This window comes from Talpa occidentalis, unplaced genomic scaffold (assembly GCF_014898055.3).
Source record: "Talpa occidentalis isolate TD23 unplaced genomic scaffold, MPIMG_talOcc4v2.1 talOcc4.2, whole genome shotgun sequence".
Lineage (NCBI taxonomy): Eukaryota > Metazoa > Chordata > Mammalia > Eulipotyphla > Talpidae > Talpa > Talpa occidentalis.
This window is the reverse complement of record NW_023602073.1, coordinates 148,961,219-148,982,691: the sequence shown is the minus strand read 5'-3', so window position 1 is coordinate 148,982,691 and position 21,473 is coordinate 148,961,219.

The window sequence follows — 21,473 nt, the reverse complement described above, 5'->3', positions numbered from 1 at the left end:
ACATCCAAAGAAGAGATAATGAATACTGAGGTGTGGCCATCTCTAGAAACATGTCAGAAAGGAAGCAGAGATGTAGCAAGAGAAGCAAGGGCACTCAGGGTGCCCAGAGGGTAGGGGAAGTTCTGGTGGCGTCCCACTGGAGAACTGCTCAGAGCCCAGTCAGGAGAAGCACGAATAAAAATGAATGGGGAGCGCTGTGTCGTGAGTGGCTCCCGCAAGAATCTCACTTTTAGGTTGGTGGATGAAGAGAAAGTCCGTGGATTGATTTCAGACTCCCATGAGTTCAGGTCTCCTGCCAGGAGGCAAGACAACCTCAGATGTGAGAGAAGATGGGAAGGCAGCGCCCCTTTATTTTTTAAGCTAAAAATATTTTCTATTTTATATATATTTCCCATCATTCTTCACTTTACTTGTCGAGGTAAGTGTATCCCTTATGAGGAGAGTGTCTGTTTCCGTAGTTTTGTAAACTTGCCCGCGAGGAGAGCAGGGGGCGCAGGAATAGACGTGGGCATCGGGCTGGGCCGGCAGCGCCCACCGAAGCGCTCGCTCACCCTCGCCCGCAGGAGCCCTGCAACCCAACCCACCACCGTCTTGCTCTCCGCGACTTCCTCGCCGAGCACACTTCCAAGAGATGACAGCAAAGTTAACTCAACAAACACGTTAAATACCAATGTGTTTCATTGACACTATGCCCAGCACTCGAGGTGCAGAGAAGGCACAGTCCCCGCCTCAAGGGACTCAGATTTAAGAGGAGAGGTGGGCAAAGGATTCACCCAGCGCTCAGCACACCAGGCAGGTAGGGCGCAGACAGTTCCTGCAGGGAACCAGGGGAGACAGAAATGGCCTGTCAACGGAACCCTATCTGGAGACCAGGGACTCCAGCGGGGGTGCTCGGGCCTTGAAGGGAGGAGCGTTCAGGAAAAAGGGGAGCTGGTTTAAAAAAGAAAAAAGGCACAAAGCTGGGAGAACGCATGCCCGGAAGTGGGGCCTGGTGCAGCTGGGGGCAGGGAACAAGGCTTGGCTGGAGGCAGCCGGAACACCCGTGAGAGGAAAGCAGGGGAGGAGGGGGTGAGAGAGGGCACATGGGGGGTGAGAAACCGTGCTTTGCCAAAGAGAAGGAAACTGGGGAGGACTTTTGACCAATCAACTGACCACTCTGTGAAGGACAGGTGGGTGGGGAGGTGCGGGGGGACCACCAGAGGCAGGGAGGCTGGTGGGGAGACTGTGGCATGACCAGATGTGGCAGTGGAACTGTGTCCCCCAAAGCATGTTCCAGTCCCTCGCTTCCAGGGCCTCTGCGTGGACCTTATTTGGAAAGCCTCTTTGCAGCTGTAATCAGTTAAGATGAGATCATTCTGGAGTAGGGTGGGCCCTCATCCAACGTGACAGGGGTCCTCAGGGAAGGAAGGGCTTTTTACAGACGTGAGCAACATTCTCCACTAATTTCAGGTGTAAACTGATTCAATGTTTCTATATATTGCAAAATGACAAAACGTGACAACTTAAAATACCAATGAACCTTCTTATCTCTTTCACTTTTGGGGGTCCTGACAGGCAGTTCTGGCCCATGCTCTCACCTGAGGTTGCAATCAGATGCGCACGGGAGGACCATCCGCTGGAGGTTTCGCTGGGGCTGCTCTGCTTCCAGGCCGCTCACATGCCCTGCAGGCCAGCCCGTGTCCGGCGGCTCTCTGGGCGGAGTGGGACGTGAAGACAGCTTCCGCACCTGCGCCGGGAGCCATGCTCTTCCTCGTAGCCACTTTCTCACTTTGGGAGATCATTCAACGCTCACTCCACACTCTTCATCTAGACCCAGGACCAACAAATTTGCTATCGAGGGCCAATTAGTGGATGTTTTAGGCTTTGTGGACTTAGGCTGAGTTGACTTGTAGGACACCAGTCATTGTTCAGAGCATTGTCTGTTTGTAGGGTCAGTGAAAACTATCAGGCTTTCCCGCCCTCCTGCCCATTAGCATTAATGAGAGATCCCTGTGGTCCTACATGCATGCCTGATGGCAGGCACCTGGAGTGGAGTGTGGGCCTGCATAGGCGGGCACATCCGGCCTGAGAGACTGAATTTGTGACGGTGACTTCCCCCTCCCTCCCCACCCCACACATCAGAAATTGGTGATTAGGACCTGCAAAGGGACCGTTTTCTAGATCAGCAGTTTGCAGACCTTGGACCAAATTGGAATGATTGTCTGTTTTTGTAAATAAAGTTTTATTGGCACACAGTCCTGCCATTTGCTTGTATGAATCCATAGCTGTGATGGACAGTCTCCTGTGATTGGACAGGGGACTGTCCAATCTTTCAGCTCAGATCTGACACTCTCCCTAGAAAGCATCGGACCCCATGGTTAAAGGCTCAGTCCCTGGCTCAGCCCCCCTCCTGCCAGACACCAGTCTCATGTCGAGGTTTTTATTTATGCTTCTGACCAACAGCTATAAATCAGCTATAAACCCCAGGATTTGATTAATTCGATAGAGTGGCCTAGAGAACACACAGAAATATTTTATGTATGTAATCACTGTTTTTTAATGAAAGGATAAAACTCAGGAGCAGCCAGGTGGAAGTAATACACGGGGCAAGTTCTTCAGGAAGGGAGGTGGTGCTTCCCTGCCCCTCCAGGCTTTCCCTGTACCTCCTGTGCCCAACCCGGAACACTGTCCTCTTGGGTTTATAGAGTGGCTTCATTCTGTCAACACGATTGATTAACTCACTGGCCAATTGGCAGTTGATTCTTTCCAGACCTTCTCTCCTCGGCCCTCCCCGGAGGTCGGGGATCTGTGAGGAGGGCATGAAATTCCCAACCCCTGAGTGCACACACAGTTGACTCCACTGGCAACCTGCCCCAAGCCTTGGTACCCCCCAAAGTCACCTCATTAACAGAACCAAAGGCACCTTGATCCCTCCCAGCACTTAGGAAATTCCCAGGGCCTTGAGAGCTCGTGCCACAAACCAGGAGGAAGACCAAGTAGACACTTCCCATTACAAATACCAGGGCCACAAGGACACAAGGACACAAGCAGAGGGCGTCGTGGGTGACGGCTCCATCGCTCATCCCAGCTGATGGGTCCAGCCAAACAGCGATGTCCATGCCCTGGGATGTGCTAGTTCAGAAACAGCAGTCCTTGTGTGCCAATGAGACATGAGGAGGGGGTTGCTGGAGGCAGCTGAGAAATCACCATCCTCGCTCTTGAAAAATGCTGTTGTGTGAAGTCCAGCCTCTCCCTTCCCCAGACTAGGACAGCGAAGCCCCCAGCCCCCGAAGCCTCTCTCCATCCCAGTGGCCTTAGGAAAAGTTTGACTATAAGGATGACAGAGAGAAGCCTTTTCTCTAGACTTCTTTTCATGTGAACTAAAAAGTTTCCCAACTTCCCTTTATTAACTCTGAATTAGGTCATCTGTTATTTCAGCTAAAAGCATCCTAAGTGAAAACCTCATTCCAAGGGTAGCCATGAAATCTAAGCGGGATAATGTATGTGACCGTGGCAGGCAGATCACCAAGCTCGACCAATGTAAATATGGCAATATTGAAATAATCACCGAAACCCCTCCCCCAGTCTTGCGCGTCTGGCTCGCTGACCAGAGACCCACCCGGGCCTTTGACACCCGTGTTCCGTTGGAAATGAAAGTCCTTCATCTCTCTTTAATAATTAAAAAAATTTTTTTTTTGCAAACAATCTCTTCTCTTAGCTTGAGATTCCCAGCCCACATCAGAAAAGACTTGGTGGAAAGCAGCCAGCAGTAATTATTAGCATGTCAAAGTGATGAAGTGTCGGGATCCTGGGGCTGACCACAGAAGAGGCCAGGGCTCCTGCAAAGCCCTGCTGTCCCCCCCTTCCTTTCTCTTCTTCCTTCTCCTTCCTTCTCTCTCCCCCCTCCCTTCCCCCTCCCCCCTCCCCCTTCTCTGTCTCCTCTCTCTCTCTCCCACCTCCCTCTCTCTCTTTCTCTCTCTCCTGGAAGATGGCAATTCAGAAACTTCAGTTTGAAGGGTGTGGACCGGAGTCAAAACTCAGTTTTCTTTGACTACCCAGCTTCTGCCCCCGAGGAAGTCCTTACAGACTAGCCATTACTATGCCGGGTCATATTCTTTAGCAGCAGAAAGGTATGAATAGGGATCTGTGGTTATTTATTAACATCAAGACGTGCTGAGCCCTAATTAAGACACAACAGCACCCCCAGGCCAGCTCTCCCCTCTCTTTGCTGCCCGGGGTGGGGGGTGAGCGCAGCTAGCAGTGCCTTTTCCCTCCATTTCTTTTTTTATCTTTCTGGGATGACCCAGTTCCGTGCTGATCTAAAATCTGAGACAAAGAAATACATGAATCCAATATCACACTTCATAACTCGTCTGCTCGCCACTGCTGCAGGGAGGGCCGCAGAGAAAGTAGATGGGGGTGCAGGCCCCGCGGGCCCATCCGGCGCCCGGTGTCACACGGGCTGATCTGGCCGGTGAACCTCGCAGCCACAGGAGAGGGGCCATGGTCCTCCTGCTCCAGGGAGAGAGGAGGCTCCCAAGAAGAGGTTCCAGCCATCCCGAGGTGGAAGATCCAGGAAGCGCCCCCGCCCGCAGCTGACACGGTCTGCGAGATTTCAAAGGACATTCAGGGAGAACAGCTCAGCTCGGAAACTATGAAAGTGGGGGCTGCCAGAGCTCATGTTTGTGCAGCGCTGCTGGCTGGGACCCGGCTCCCAGGGTGGGCTGGGCCGCGCTGGGGGTGGCGGGACCTCGGACAGGCCCTGGGGCCCCCGGGAGGAAGGGACGGCACGGTCTGCCAGGGTGGGGGACAGGTGAGCGGGGCTGGCGTGCACACACACCTGGACGTGTGGCACCGGGAGGCGGCCTCGAGCCCGCACATCTGCTGGACGACAGAGCGGGGGCCCCGCGGAAGTCTAGTTTCTGATTCCAGCCCCACTCCCTTTCCCCTGCGGACAGACTATCTTTCCTTCCAGCCCAGCGTGAACCCCTTTCCCGTCCACAATCCCTCGCTGACCCTGCTGGCGCCAGCGGGCCCCTCTCCGCGCGCCAAGGACACTCCTTAAGGCTGCTTCTCGTTTGGCGCTGGCCGTGAACTAGCTAACTCGTGTCATTAGTTCACTTTCCATTTTTGTGCGTTGATTTTGGCAAACGCAAAGGCAGGGGCTACATTTTATATGATTTTTTGGTGCGTACATATTATTTTCTGTGTTCTCTGCAGGATCCAGTGCCCCAAGCTTGGAACAACACTCTCGCTTTGGGGATGTGGAATCGACGTGGCACTAGAGGCCGGCTGGATGTGGGAGTCTTTCCCAGGCCCGTGATCGCGGAGACTTCAGTGGGATGAGCCCTGGTTTTGTGGCTAAGCACTGGGCTTCCAGAAAGGCATCCTGGATTTGAATCCTTGCAGTCTGACACTCTTGCTGGGCCATCTGGAAGATGGATCTCACACTCTCAAACTTAACCTTCTAATCTCCAAGATATGAATCATAATGAATGTCTATAAAGTTTCATTTGTTTAATGGGTATTAAAAAGGCAGCTAAGAAGTAATAGACAAAGCTTGACGTGTGACTTTGTACTATCTTACCATAAACCTGCTCTGGGGGCCAGATTTCTGATTCCTATAAAATGGGAATGTTTTTGTCCACATTGAGCTTCAACCTTTCCTTTGGGCCATTGATTTTATTTATTTTTTTTAAGATTTATTTTTATTTATTTATAAATACAAGAACTGGGGTACAGGACAGAAGTACAGGGGGTGAGAGGATACACCAGAGACAGAATGGGGAGCGGAACAGGCGGATCTACTGAAATCCACTGCTGAGGGGAGCAATGGGGAGACAAGAGAGGTCTGCTGCGCCAGCCATGTGGGTCAGCTCCCTGGCCGGGGATCGAACTCAGGCCTTTACAATGGTAACACTGAAACTTAAACCCGTAGGCCACCAGGGAGGCCCTTAAAAATATTTTCTTGAAGTAGCTTTGCATGATAATATGCAAGCAATGAAAGTTTCAGGCATGTGCCTCATTATAAATCAACATCTAGTTAGACTACACTCAGTTCACCACTGAAAGTCTGATTCTATCCTTTACCCTACAACTGATCTCTTTACCCACCTCCTTGTCCCCTTCCCTTCTGTAACCACTAATTCACTTTTATAATCTAAAATTTTTATACTGTTTTATTTTGTTCATTCATTTTTATTTTATTTCATTATCTGCATGTTTGAGTGAAATCATGCTGTATTTGTATTTGTATCTGTATTTGTCTCTCTACCTCTGACTTATTTCACTGATCGTAATACCCTCTAGGTCCATCCTTGTTGTTGCAAATGACTTGATTTGATCCTTTTTTATAGCTGAGTAGTAGTCCGTTGTGCATATATACCACATTTTCTTAAACTACTATCTGTAAAAGAAAATCAACACTTTGGGCAAAGGGGGAATGAAGACTTGCAGAGGCAGAAGTCAGCAGGACAAACAGATCTGCTGGGAGGGGAGGTTCCCTGAGCTCAGTCCTGCCCTGTGAGGCCAATCAACAGGAATCACCATCTGAAAGCATGGTGTGACCCCCCAAATGTCCAACCAAACAAGCATTTCTTTATTTGCTCTCCTTAGTCCTTGCTTTTCTCACACAGGTTGCATCTACCAAAGATAATGAGCGAATGATCTGAGTTTGAAGTAGGCACATTCTGCTGTCTGGAAATTAAAATGTGCCTGCAGAAATGAATTCTTTGTTTTGTAATGTACTGTCTTTTTTTTTTTTTTTTTAAAGATTTATTTATTTATTTATAGAAGCACTGTGTATAGTCAGAAGCGCGGGAGGGTGAGAGAATTCACCAGAGCCAGAGCGGGGAGCAGAGCAGGCAGAAGGACCGAAGTACACTGCTGAGGGGAGCAGCGGGCGGCAGGAGAGGTCTGCGCGCCATGTGGGACCCTTGCCGGTGGCCGGGGATCGAACCAGCGCTGCAGAGGCTGCGGGCAGCTTCACAACCCAGCGCTCAACTGCTGCGCCACCGGGGAGGCCCTGCTGTCTGTTTTTTTTTTTAAAGGGGGCCTCCCTGGTGGCACAAGGGGTTAAGTCTCAGCACTATGAAGCTATGCACAGTCACTGTAGCACAAGTTTGATCCCCGGCCAGGGAGCTGACTCACATGGCGCAACAGACCTCTCCTGTCTCCCGGCTTCTCCCCTCAGCAGTGTATTTCAGTAGATCTGCCAGTTTAGCTCCCTGCTCTGAATCTGGTGAGTCCTCTCCCCCCTTCTCACCTCTGGCCTGTACCCCAGCTCTTGTATGCATAAATAAATAAAAATAATTTTTTTTAAAAGAATCCCAAGTCTAGATGCTTCTGCACTTACATCTCAAGTACACCTGCCCATGTGTACTCCCAAGTCGCCTCACAGGCGTCTTTGTCCTGGTTGGAAAGCCACGTGAGCAGGGCTGAGGATACCCTCTGACTTTACAATACATTGTTCTGACATGAATACAAAAGATTTTTACACCCTATGTTCAGAGCAACATTATTCACAGTAACCAAGACATGAAATCAAGATTAGCCCTGACTGGAAGATGACCAGGTAAAGCAACTGTGGAGCAGAGGCTCAGCAGAGTACACAGGAGATGAGGTCGTCCACCGGGAGTGAAGGGACGGCTGGTGCTAAGTGAACTGGGTGACACAGAGAAAGACTGTTCCCGGATGGTTCCACCCCTTGGTAAAGTACAAATACTCAAAGGAAATGAGCTGGTAAAACACAACACAATCGCTCAGAGACTCTGCGAGTCTTGCCTGGGTGAGCCCCAGGGCACGTTAGGGTTAAGTGGCAGCTTCGGGGACAGAACAGGCAGAGACTTCGGGAGAGTTAAAGAGGTTTCTGAGATAAGGGCAGTGACTTCTGAGAGATGCTATAACCAAACATACTCCAGAGCCCAGGACAGAAAGTCCAGGAGGACTAAATAAACAGGGACAGTAAATCCTGAGAGAATTAATAAGGCCTTGGACAGGGGAGGTAAAGGAAAAGCGCTGAGATAAGAGCTGGGAAAATGGGCACATCCGCCCGGAGGAGTGCAGGCCTGCGGAGCCCATCCTAAAGCCGGATGATGAGACTTAAGAGCAGAGAAAAAAAAGTTGAAATCTGCCCTAGACGCGGCCCATCAAGGCGTCTTCGCCCCTCCCAGGTAGAGCATACCGGAGTCCTCTGCTTTCTGCCTTTAAATAAACCGTCCTTTACTTTCTTAAATAAAGTTTGCCTCTCTCTGCTTATTTCTCTAAAGAGCCTGCGGATTCCTGTTTATGGCCTCCTGGGACAGGAACCCGTGAGGGGTCAAGGGCTACATTCCTGGCTTTCCACAGCTAGATCAGGGTGAAAGCAGCAGCGGCAGGAACAGCGCCCACCGGCTCCAAGGGGGTGTGGGGTGGAGAGGTAGGGTGGTGGGGAGCTGCTCTGGAGCTGGGGGGCGGGGGTGACCGCAGCACGTGGACACGTTGAGAAGTTGTGCCCCACACCTAGCTGTTTCTGTGAACGAATGGCAAATCCCTAAGATTTTGATGAGAAGAAATAAAGAATGAAACTTTCTGATGGTTCCATCCTGCTCACTCTTCAGTATAAAATCACAACTGAGGGTCTCCCTGGTGGCACAAGGGGTCAAGTCTCAGCACAATGAAGCTGTCCACAGGCACGCAGCACAAGTTCCATCCCCGGCCAGGGAGCTACCCACAGGGCGCAGCAGACCTCTCCTGTCTCCCCCGCTGCTCCCCTCAGCAGTAGATTTCAGTGGATCCACCTGTTCTGCTCCCCACTCTGTCTCTGGTGAGTCCTCTCTCCCCCCACAACTCTGGATAATAAATTGCTCATGGTTTCTATGTTTTTAAAAAGTTGAATATGTTGAATGAGGGCTTCCCTGGTGATGCAAGGGGTTAAGACACAACCTATGAAGCTGTCTGCAGCCTCTGCAGCACGAGTTCGATCCCCAGCCAGGGAGCTACCCACATGGCTCAACAGACCTCTCCTGTCTCCCCACTGCTCCCCTCAGCAGTGGATTTCAGTCGATCTGCCTGTTCTGCCCCCCACTCTGTCTCTGGTGAGTCCTCTCACACCCCACACCTCCGGCTTGCACTCCAGTTCTTGTATGCATAAATAACTGAAATAAAACTTTAAAAAATAATCACAGCCCAGCCAGCAAGAACATCTCTGGCTGCAGGTCACGCAAGACTCCGTCTTCCTTTTAGGTTAAAAAAGCGTGCACAAGCTTCAACTCCAGCGACCAAACCCTGCCAGGAGTTGTTCCCCACCGTCTCTGCTGTTTGATGCTCCGCCTTGGGTGGGATGCCTCGCTTCAGCACGTAGGCCCCAGAGTTTGAGAAATGCACCCCTGAGTGACCCCCGCAGAGATTGTCTGTCTCCCAAGAGTGTGTGATGGGTCACAGCGGCCCAAGCTAGAGAAGGCTGGCGGGGGACTGGCTTGTGGGGAGCTCCTGCCCTGTACTCAAGGCAATGGGGTGCTGTGTGCTAGGAGGGCCACAATGGCTTCCAAAGAACCAGAGGTCCTGGGCAGGAGGCATGCTAGGCCTGGGGTGTGAACGCTGGGCCACTGGCAAGTGTCTCTGCTGAATGAGGGGCCAGCTTGTGTGTTTCCAGCAAGACACATCAACCCAGCTCTCCCCGACTCTGGAGCTGACCGGCTGTAGGTTAAAGACAGAGGTAGACATGTTTGCAGAGCAAACTGCCAACTCCCAGGCCTCCTCACTGCACAGCCGTGCTGACCGGCGGGCGCCCGCAAGCCGGCCCTTCCGGGGTGCTCCCTCAGGGGACAACACAGGTCTTGAGTGTGTTTACAAAAGACAGCTGCTTTGTTTGCCGAGCTGTTGCCATTAATCACGATTTATAGGGGATGGCTAGCCCGGGGCAGCCCAAGAATATAATCACGATGACCCTGAAAGTTTGAAAAAGGTCAGTTGACTGAAACAGAATCCAGAAATGTGACAACTCTGCAGAACTAGTCACCACCGGTTCCCAAGATGATGAAGCGAGGTCCCTCACCAAGAGGCACACACAGTATAGACAGTCCATAAATGCAGAATAAGTCACAGTTCTGTCCTCCACACCCCACTTCCCCGGCCCAGTCACTCTCAGCGGGGGTAGAACAGACCAGCCTTCCCCACTGGGAAGTTTGAGGGTATTTGGAAGACTCCAGAATCAGATTTCAAAGCTTTTCCCAGTGAATTTCCCTCTCAGCTCCCCGGCCCCACCCCCACCTGAAAGTCTTTCTGCTGTAACAGGGGGCCTCTCTGGGGCTCTGTGCCTCATGGGCCTGAGTCACCCACTTCAGACTGGGAACAAAGTTTGCAAGTACTTGGCTTCTCAGCCAGGCCACGGGCCTCAGGGCCAGACGTGCAGATCCAGGGGCAGATGTGCTGACTTCTGGCTTCCAGGGCTGCAGGAAAATATGCCAGGAGCTGTGGGAGCCAAGAGGAGGGGGAGGGTGGGCTCCGAGGCAGAGCAGAAGACCGCCAAGAGGGCCTCATCTGAGGGTGGAGAGAAGGCCTCGAGCTGTCCCTCCTGGAGTCACCAGCCTGTCATCACCAACGATCTGGTTTCACTTGGCGTGCTTATGCCTCCTGAGCCCCCCGGGGATGTGGGGAGCACCCTGTGGAGGGAGGGCTGGGTGGAGCGAAGGGAAACTCAGGGGTTCACAGCTTCAACATGAATTCTGAGGGGTACAATCCCAAGACAGCATCTTTAGCCTCTCTTCTAATTCAGTTGATTGCTTGTTTCCCTGTTTAAGGTTCTTTATGTATGTGAGATACAAGTTCTGCCTCGGCTATTATTTAAAGACAAAGTTCGCAGATTTAGAGATCTACTGGCTTTCCTGAGTGATCCCTGAATCAGCAGCCTCCATCTCCATCCCTCAGGGGCTCACAGGGGGTCTCTGTGGACAGAAGGAGAGTGGGACAAGGTTTTTAGCAAAAGAAAGGATTCTTTAGGTAAAGCCAGAGAGGCTGGGGTGGTGGTGGGGCGGGGGTCTGGAATTGGCAGGCTGATTGCATGAGGGTGACACCTTTGGGAGAGGCTGAAACTGCAGTGAGACTAGATCTTGAGTCTGGGTGGGGACCCAGCCGGAAGAACTCTGTTTGGGGCCTGTTTTTCTATTTTTGAACAATCTATTGTGTGCAAGTATTTCCTTCCAGTCTGCAGCTTGTGTTTTCATCCTTTTAGCAGTTTCCCTCAGAGCCAAAGCTTCCAATTTTGTGAAGTTCGATTTACCAAATTTTCCTTTTATGAAATGTCACACCTAAGAACACTTTGAGGTCTAGCTTTATTGTTCTATTCTTTGTCACTTCAAAAATTGCTTAGAGAAGAAATCTCGCCATTCATTGCCCAAGGCAGAATTCAATGTGTTAAATAAAAAAAATAAAAGAAAGAAAGAAAGAAACACAGACCAAGACTGAACACCCAACCTAACTGCAGTCTCAGCCTCTCCCCAGAGTGGAAATTTAAACTAACCAGTTGGGGAGTTTCCTGGTCAGCAACAGGAGGGGTGAAGACCCCCTGCCTGCCCCTGAGGGAAGGTGACTCTGCAGGAACCATTTTTCGTTCACCACCCTCTTTCTGTCTATAAAAACTTTCCATTTCCCACATGCCCTAGGCCTATACTGAACCTATTACCCTTCCCAGGGCTAGGGTAACTCGGTCCTCGCAGTGAGAAACCAGGGGAAAGAAACAAGCACCATTTCCATCCCAAAAGGCAGGGCCCAAGCTGCTGGTGAGAAAAAGAAAATCGGGAATCTAAATAGTTTCACAGCTGGAGTCCAGCGCCCTGTCTCTGGGGCTGGACACTGGATGGGCAGCTCAGGAAGTAGGCCCAGAAGCCCAGGGAGACTGCAGCGAGCCTGGCCCCAAGGGCACAGCCCTCGAGCTGCCGACCCCACAGGGAACCTGCGGGCCCACAGGGTGCCCCAGTGGTGATGGCCAGGAGATGCTTAACACATCCAGAGGCGCCAGGGAGACCCAGGCCCACACGAGGCCAATGTCCACGTGAGCGGCCTTGGGGCTGGTGGACCTCGACAGGCCAGAGAGAACGGGGACCTGGGACCACAGCGCCCTGCCCCACTGCAGGCCAGCATGGGAGCCTGACACGCACCCCCGGGAGAAGGAGCGGCAGGGGGTGGAGAAAATCCCCAGTGAACCGGGAGATCGTGGTGAAGCGGAGGCGATGGAATTCCGGCAAGATGTTCTCCTTCAGAAGAAAGGAAAAGTCGTGAACTCAACTGAATTTGATTTTAGAGAAGGCCCGTTGCTGCACACCCGCGTTTGCGGACGGGGAGATTTATGCCTTTTATGGGGTCGCGGCCGTCTCCTGCTCGAGTGTTACAGCGGTTTCCCATGGCGCTTGTAAATGAATCCAGACTCGGGAATCCGTCCTTCCTCCTCCTGCGCTGAGCTGGGTCCCACTGGTCTCCTTTGTGTGCTGGGGCCAAGTTCTTTCCTGACAAGGCTTATGTGTTACAGTTCCTTCTGCCAGGAACGCTTTCCCACACGAGCAGAGGAAACTGGCGCGGCCTCAAATGGGGGAGTCCAGCTGCCACTGCGGGGAGCTGCTCCCTCTACCTGGTGTTCTCCATCTCTGCACTGTTCCCTCGCCCCGGGACAGCTTGCTGATTTAGCGCGTGGCCCTCTAGCCCACATGCCTCATGAGAGGGGTTCGCCACTGTGCTCACGGGGGTCACATCTAGTCCTGGCCCAGCACCTGCCAAATATTTGCAGAATTAATGGATAAATAAGCAAACAAGTCCACTCAGCAGCAGTAAGGACTCCAGAAAGTGCATTGGAAGTTCAAGGGTACAAGTGACTCTGCCCAGCAGATTTGGAGACAGCATCACGAAAGGCGCAGGTGGCGGCAGGGGAGGGCGGCCCATGCCGGGGTCCAGAACCGGGTGGGGAAGGCACAGGCAGGCTGGGAAAAATCCTGGAGGACGACACCTACCGTGCCCTCACTGTACCCCCGCCATGAGAAAAGGCGGGCGTGTTGGGGCTGGGGGGAGGGCAGGCCAGGGTACAAGCTGGATGCGCCGCGCACCGTGGGAACAGGGAAACTTTGCTAAGCCCAGCCATCTGCTCCGCCCTTGGCGAGGTTCTAAACAGAACAACAATGCGTCCAAATTCTAGCCCCATAACTCATGCACCCTTCAGGCTTGCTAAAGAAGACCCTGAAGGAGCTGTATGGCCAGGGACAGGCGTGAGAAAATGGAACAGATGATCTTTAGCTGGAAGAATGCTGGAGAGAAGGATAACACCGGAGTCCCTCTTCAAATAAGAAAGTGCACATTCACAGAAGAGATCCATGAAGCCAATTATTCATCCTAGAAATTATTCTCACAGTTCAGCATCAACAGAATGGCCAATGCTTGTTGAATGAATCCGAGAGCGTACATCTAAGACTGCTGCGACCCCGTGTAGCCTGAGGACCTACTAGGTATGTCCTCTCCAGGAGCTGTGGCTGTCCAGGTGTGGCTCTGTCCACTATTGGGGGGCACTGCTCTCACACTGGAGAACCCCATGCCAGCAGCTCCCAGCAAGGCTGACACAGCTCGTGTGACCACTCTGGGTAGTTGCAGGTCTTGCCTGAAGGAAAACAACCTGAGAGTTGAACTACCCCAAGAGATCTCATGTTGGCAGATGTATATTTTTGGTGAGACGTTTGAAAATAACATGGCGCCTATGTGAAACTCCTAAGGACCAGCCTGAATGTGTCTCTTTCAACATCAGCTCCCCTTCAAGATTGGCGCCTTCTTGCAACTCTGTTATAAAAAGGCCAGTCACCCCCTTAACAAGCCAGCCATCCGAACAGATGTTGCTGCCTGGGACATCTACAAATGGCCAGTGAGCAAGGGAGAGGCTCGACAGCCCTAGCTATTAGGGAAACACAAGTGGAAACTGTAGCCTTCACCCCTAGGATGGTTGGAATCAAAAAATGAGGGGGTAACAACTGCTGGGGCCCCCACATGTGTCCTGGGGAGAGTTGGCCTTTCCAAGGTGCAGCTGCCTGGGAAACCCTGGCCGTGTCTCACTGCTGCCCACGTGACCCAGCAGTTTCCCTCCAGCTATCTCCCCGGGAGGAGTGAAAACGATACCCACAGAAAATACTGTGCAAAGCAGCCTGACTCGTAACAGCCACAAGGTGAAAATAACCCTGACATCCCCCGGCTAGGCTGGTCAGTGTGGTCTGGCCACGCGGCAGAATGTTATTCGGCCGTAAATGAGGAGGAAGTCATGAGCCCCAGGACACGGGGGTGGCCCAGGCGCCCATCGTGCTAAGGGGAAGAAACAGCCACAAAAGGTCACGTCCATAGGATTCCACTTATAGGACTTAGCCAGAAAAGAGAAATCTGTAAGGAGAGCAGAGTGGTGGTGCCTCAGGGCGGGGCAGGCGAGAAAGGGGATGAGCTTTCTTCTAAGGTGATGAAAATTGCTCTAAAATTGATCTCTTTGTGAACATACTAAAAAAAAAATTGAATTATACTCTATAAATAGGCAGATTGTACGGTGTATGAATTATATCTCAATAAGCCTGTTCAAAGATTTTTATTTTTTTGAAGATCAGGCACCTACAGAGTGGAGTGGAAGAGAGGTTTCTGGACACAGCGAGGTGCCTCATGTACGACTGGCCTTGGCGCCTTTCTGCTGGGAGCACCTTCCCCGCCGCCCACCCCCACCTCCGGGACTGGCCCGAGCTGAGCACCTAAGAATTCCGCACCGTAGTGGATAAATAAGTGAATGGGAAAGTTACATTCTCCAAGCAAGTGTTTTCTATCTTTCTGGAGCACGGTGTGAGAACAGAGGCGTTCATGCCTGGAGGAAGCGCTTAGATCAGGCGCTTGGTAAAACGACCGGACAGTAGGTCATAGAGTGGAATAATCTGTTATGGCCGATTCGTTACAAAGCTGAAAATCAAGTCGATCCGGAAAGTGCTGGATAAACTTCCCTGGCAAGGACAGAGCGATTCAAGTCACCCTTGCATCACCAGCCCCCTACCTTTCTGGAGCTGCAGGAACCCCATGGAGCATCAGAAGCATCTGTCTTTGGGGGCCGTCCTTGGGGTCTGCCCTTGGGGTCTGCCCTTGGTGGTTTGCCCTTGGGGGTCTGTCCTTGGGGGTCTTTCCTTGGAGGTCTGTTCTTGGGGTCTGCCCTTGGAGGGGGTCTGCACTTGGGGGGTCTGCCCTTAGGGGTCTATCCTTGGGGTCTGCCCTTGGGGGTCTGCCCCTGGCTATGGTGTCTCCTCACTCAGCAGTCTTTTCCTGGACAACCTCAAGTCTGCCATCTCCTCTGAATAACATGAAATACTGCGCTTTGGACTTGAGAGAGAAATGTCCAGATTTCCCTTGGACAGTTAACACTTCCAGATTCCTGTGGAAGCTAAGTAGATTTCAACATGTACAAAACAAGCTCGTGATCTCCAAAACTTGCCTTTTCTCTGTGTTAGCACTTTCAGTACATGTCTCGTGTCTTTCCAGCATCAAATAATTTAAAGACAAAAACGAACAAGCAAACAAAACCCCCCTAGAAATCACCTTCAACATTTCTTTCCCCGTAAATGCGTGGCAATTCTCTATTTCTGTCTCCAAAAGTCTTTCCCTGTCCCACACTGCTCTGTCTCCACTCGGGTCCCTGGTATCTACAGACCCCAGGAGTGCTTTCTCCAACCTCCCTCCCAAACTGAGGACACCCAGGGTGGGGTGGGCCTGGCTACACAATGGAAGCAAGAAGAAAGCACTAGATTATTCTCTTTATTCTTTTATGCTCCTCCTTTCAACATAGGAGGAATGTAACGCTCTACCTGGGCATGCTTTTCATTGACGAAATACCCTTACTTCTCTTATGGTGTGGAAACTGCTCGTCTGTTTGTTCGCTTCTCAGGGGCGCGAGAGCAGCAGGACTGTGCGCCCCGCCCACCAGGCCGCTCCGCAGTCCTCTGTTCCCCTCTAGTGGAGAACCTCATTTCCCTCACCAGACCCTCCCAGCTTTCTCCGCTGGCTTCACTTCCTTTTCCCTTTTGTCTGGAGCTCCTCAGAGGACACGAAATTTTTGGGGGGGATTTTAATATAGATATTTTTAAAACTGTCCTGTTCTCCGGTCACTCCTCTCATGGGACAGGACTCTGCCCCACCGCCGCCTCCAGAGCCTCATTCTGCTCGTGGCTCGTAGGAAGACCAACAGGTGACGAGTGAATACTTTGATCTGAGTGATATGGTTACACTTAAGTCATCTGCTTTTCACAGAGTGCAATGATGGTTAATAAGACATGGGGGGGGGCGGGAATCAAACACTGTCCTTCGGGGGAAAGTCCACACCAACAGGAAGAAGCCTTCGCAGCTCTTACCACAAGGTGGCAGGATGACACTGCCCTGCACAAAATAACTTTCAGTCTCAATTCACTCCCAAACATCAAGTCACCCCACTAAGCCACCCCAAAAATAGATCACGTGTCCACAGGGAAAATGCAGTTGCAGCTGATTCTATTCCTGGATGGTGCCCGCCCCGTTGGGCTGAATACTGACCTTTGCCGGAGGCCTTAGATGGCAGGTCACGGCCCCTCCTGAGCCGGTGCTGCAAGGGATTCTGACCTCCGGGTCTGGCCTTCTGCGTGGAGAGGGCGAAGCAGCTGTCCCAGCCCTAATATTTGTGGGGCGGCTTCTGCTGGCAACTTCCCTCTGGTCCCAGAGGACTAGCAGAGGCTAACATTGGGAGAGGACCCCAAGGGTGCCCCAGCATGTCCCTGCACCCCAAGTCTCTGGCCAGGCAGGGGGCCCTGCAGATGTGGCTTTCACGCGGAGCTCTGTGAGGGCTGGTGCAGACAACAAGGCAGCCGCTCCTGGCCTCGAGACTGAGAGCCAGGTGGAGGTTGGTGTCCATGTGCTTTGTGAGGGATGCATGAAAGGCAGCAGCTGGGCATTCTGCCCTCACCCTCTCTCCCTCAGACTAGATCCCTGGGGGTGGGGGGCCTCTGTTGGGGAAACCCAAATGAGGAGGCTGTGATGGCGTCCTGGATCCTCTATCACACAGAACCCCCAGATTGTCTGGAGAGAGAAGACCAGAGGGGCCAAGTGCCTCCTTTCCTGGCAGAACCCCGGGCGCCAGAGCGCAGGCAGAAGGACACACCCAGTCAGGCCTCCACACCCCAAATAACAAAACAAATGCCATTTCTCACAGACTCGCCAAGTTCCAGGTTCTGCCATCAGCACCAGCTCACTTGGTTTTCACACCCACAGGAAAAGTTAGATTATTTTAACCCCAGTTGTTTCCAGGCGCGAAGATGAAGGCTGTGCCCTCAGGGGGGGTGGAGGGCTGGACCTCACCTCTGGGCAGCCGCCTTGTCCAGTGGCCTCCCTGACTCAGGTGCTTCTCCCAAAGGACAGAGAGCAGGTGGGTAGGACGGCGGGCAGCCAAGGGCCCGGGGGTGTGATCGAGTGTGAGCAGGAGGGTTGTCCCCCAAAGGCATCAGAGCAGACCCCCACCTCTCCCGTGGCCCCACGGAAACAGCCTGGAAGTTACTCTGAGAAAAGGCAGCAAACAGGAGTGACTTCTGCTCTCCAGTGGACGCATGGCTCAAAGTGTACATGAAATTCAGGACCAGAAAAGTAAAGAAAAAAATGCGATTTCTCCGACGTGGTAGAACAAGATTTTTACCAGGGAGGGAGAGGGCTGAAAATAAGCACCCCGGAGTCCCCGTCCTACCCAGACATCAGCACGCCACTCATGCCCACAGCCACAAGGGTCAACAACCCCCCTATGCTAAGGACACTCGGGGTCAAAGGTTACAGAAGCAAGGGCCAGCGCCTGGTAGAATTGGAATTCAAATTCAGATTTATCGAGAATGAAACAGGATATTTTCACCAGGCCAGGAAGCCTTGACTGTTAAAGACCGACCTGTCCAAGGCTGCCGTCTTACAGATGAGAACACTTGGTTCAGAGCAGAAGGTTCTGGACAGGCCAAGCAGCCCAGCTCTTTCCCCGACTCCCTTAACCCCTGAGTGACCCCTCGGAGGGAACTCAGGGGCACAAGTCTCCCTACCCCCTACACCTGCCTCTTGTCTGCTGGCAGCCACTGGCACAGCCTTATCGCTGAGTCTGATAAAGGAGTTTTGCTGGCACATTCTTGGCAGTAGAGGCACCTTTGAAAAGTGTAAATGGCTTTATGGAGGCATCATCACATGCAACCAATTGCCAATCGACATCAATAAACTCCTCATATAATGTGGTAAGTTTTGCCAAATGCGAGCACCTGTGAAACCATCGGCACAGAGCAGGTAGTGACACTATCCCTCCCTCCAGGTTTCCTTACGATCTGCCTTTGCAATGCCCCAGCAGCCACTTGTCAGCTGTCACACAGAGCAGTTTACAGCGTAAGCTTCTAGACTTAATATAAGTGGAATCCAGAAACTATGCTGTCCTGGTCGATGTGGGCATCGATAGTGCCTGCCTGTCTCGCTGAGGCAAGTTCTGCCCACCTGGCCTCTTCCCCCTCACTTCCTCTTCCAGCCTCACCCCCATCCTCCTACTCTGAAAACTGAGGCAGCCATGCACTAAAAAGGAAATTAAAAAAGAGGCCGTCTCTGGCCTTCTTACACAGAATGGTCATGGATTTGGCAACCAGGCATAGGACACTTTGAACAAAAATTTAGGGAAGTACTTGCTATCTCCCCAAATTTAAATATAAAACTATGTAACATTAAAATTAAAGTCATAGCTAAATGTAAATTAAATAATAATTAACATTTAAAATAACACTGCTTTTCTAAGAAGTAGCCATCCTCTTTGTTTTTTTATCTTCCAAACTAGAAAATGGGTGTTGATCTTTGATCTTTGATCTTCCGCCTGCTCTGATGTGGGGGTCAGCTCGTCTGTGAAGCAGGAATGAGTTTGGGTTTCTCCATCCTTCTCTGTGCAAATGTAACCGGTGGCTGAAGACAAAACACTGTTACAGGTGGAGCCCCCTGGAGGGGGTTGCTGGTGAGGATAGAGAGCCCCAGGGAACGGATGGGGCAGAGTGGGGCGCAGATTCATTCAGGCTTCAGGATTCAAGGATTTTGGATTTCCAGCATTTGGGTCAGTGGATTCTGGCCCCCACCACACCTATCTTCCAGAAGGCTGTTGTGGCCCTCCGAAGATGGAGACCTCCAGCCGCCAATCTTGGAGAGGAAACGTTGGAGGCTTTGCAATTAGCCAAGTGACTGAAACTGTTCCTGGCTTTGCTGTGGTTACGGTGGCAGAGAAGGTGAAGACCCAGAGCGGGACACCTTGCTGAGCTGCGTGAGTGTGGCCGTCTGTCGGGTCTTTTGGCCGCTGCTGTCTTGAGTGTCGCTTGTCTGGTGCTGCGCTGGGTTGTCCCGTCAGCTCCAGGAGTGTCTCCTGTTGTGTTTTCTGTTATCTTTCTAAGTCAGAAGCTTCAGAGTCTGGCTCCGCATGCTCCAGGTCAGCAGCAGCAAAAAAGACGCCATCTTGGACACGTGGCCTATTGTTTGGGAGAGGAGCATCGCACCCTCGGGGGCGGGAAAATGCCATCTTAGCTGCTTCTGTTTAGGACTGAGAAACACTGGACGCTGCTTCAGGTGAGATAGATGGCCATTTTTGGCCTCAGTAACTTTTTCCCTGGTTTGTTAAATAATCCCATCGTTGTTCCCTGAGCCTGAATAGTCCGCAATTGTGCGCACCGGTGAAGAAATCAGACAGGGACCGGTAAACTATTTGGGCAGTGTCCTTGGCAGTTAGTGCCCCTTGCTGCCCTGGATCACAAACACCCTTCCCTTGTCCCTCCTTCTCCCAGCCCTGATTGTCACCATTCCTGTTTAATCAGAGAATAGAAGAACAGACACTGAAAGTCTCCCCAAAGGAGAGTGTGGAATGTTCAGAGCCTCCAGGGAATGGAGAGGGTTCTTCCAGCGCTTTCTTGTCTCACCGCTGTTCTGTGTAGTAAAATATCCCCAGCACATTCCATGGCCTGGGTGGTCTCTTGTTGATTAAAGCCTTCTACTGAAGATGGAGATAAAAATGCCGGGTCTGTCACCCAGTGGCCTGGCCAGCAGCTGGTCCTGAGCCTTCCTTGATCAGAGGAAAACCCTCATTCAACATAGGTGTCAAAGCAAATGTGAAGGCCCTGCAGCCTGAATCCACACACTTGCACTGAGCAGAACCCCAACAGGCTCATCTTCTTGGGGTCTGGCCACAAAATATACAAAGAAGCTGAAGATGAGACAGATGGACAAGCACAGTGCCAGCCTGAGGCTCTAGATACTTTCCAGCAGAGCAGGGGGCATTAAATATTCATTCATTCTTATGTCCACCCTCCTATGTCAGTGGTCTAGAGGAGAATGTGGTGGCCCCCAAGGTAACCCACCTCCTAGGTTTAATCCCCTCCCTAAGGAACTGCCACTTGCTTATGGCCCACAGAGCACAGAGGGGGTGGGGTGCCTCTCTGTAACCCATTACCATGTGTAGAGAAGATCCCATCTTGCCACTCATGTGTTGGACTCGCCCTTGTCAGCCTTGAAGTAGCTGCCACAAGGGCCGTGGCAGAGAAGCCCATGTGGTGAAAAGCTGAGTGGCCTCCAGTTGCTGACCAATGCCGCCAGCAAGAAGGACAGCTTAGCCCAGCGAGGACCTAGAAGGCCTTTATCAATGAGAGGCCAGCCAGGCCATGGAGCATGCTAGAAAAATGTGTCCCCATTTTTATTACACAGGACAGCAGTGAGACCAGGAACCAGCTAGAAGCCCCCTCTTCCCTGGAGCACCTCAAATGATACTGCAGGCCTGGCCAACCCTGGACGGTGGCCTGGGGAGAGGCCGCTGCAAGCTTACCCATTCACAGTGGGGCAGAAGCAAAACTGAGCATCCCCAGCCTCGGCCCAGGCTTCTAGTCCCCAGAACACGCTGTAAACCTAGTGTTTTGCAGTGATCTTATTTTTACATTCTTTTAGCCAATTTCAGAATATTTATTTGGTGAGAAAGCAAAAAAATCAAAGTTAAATAATTAGTGAAGATAAAGTACTTAAAAAGCCAACAGTGGAATCAATCCTGTTATTTGGAAGAGAAATGCCTGCTTGGCTGCCCTTTAAAAACATTCCCAACTGGGTTTTGCATCCTCGGGGCTCTGAACAACTCCCGCAGCCGAGCGCAACAGGACAGCAAACAGGCACCTGTTACAAAAAGAAGGCGGCGTCAGGCCCTGCGCTTCTCTCTCGCCTGCACGCTCTAGCTCTCATGCTCCGTTTTTTTCTTTACTCCTGTACAGTCTTGGGGGCCTTTTCATGCAAAGTGTGTGGCTCCAGGGTGGAAGTGGAGGGAGGAGGCTCAGAAGTAAGTCAGGGTCTGTGCCTGGAGGAGGAGCAAAGGTCGAGGGTTTTTTATAGAGCAGAAAAGGCAGCCATGCTGGGGTCATGGGCAGGTGGAGAGATCACAAGGCAGCAGGTGGCAAAAGTTCACCTTACCGGCTTTCCAAACAGGATGC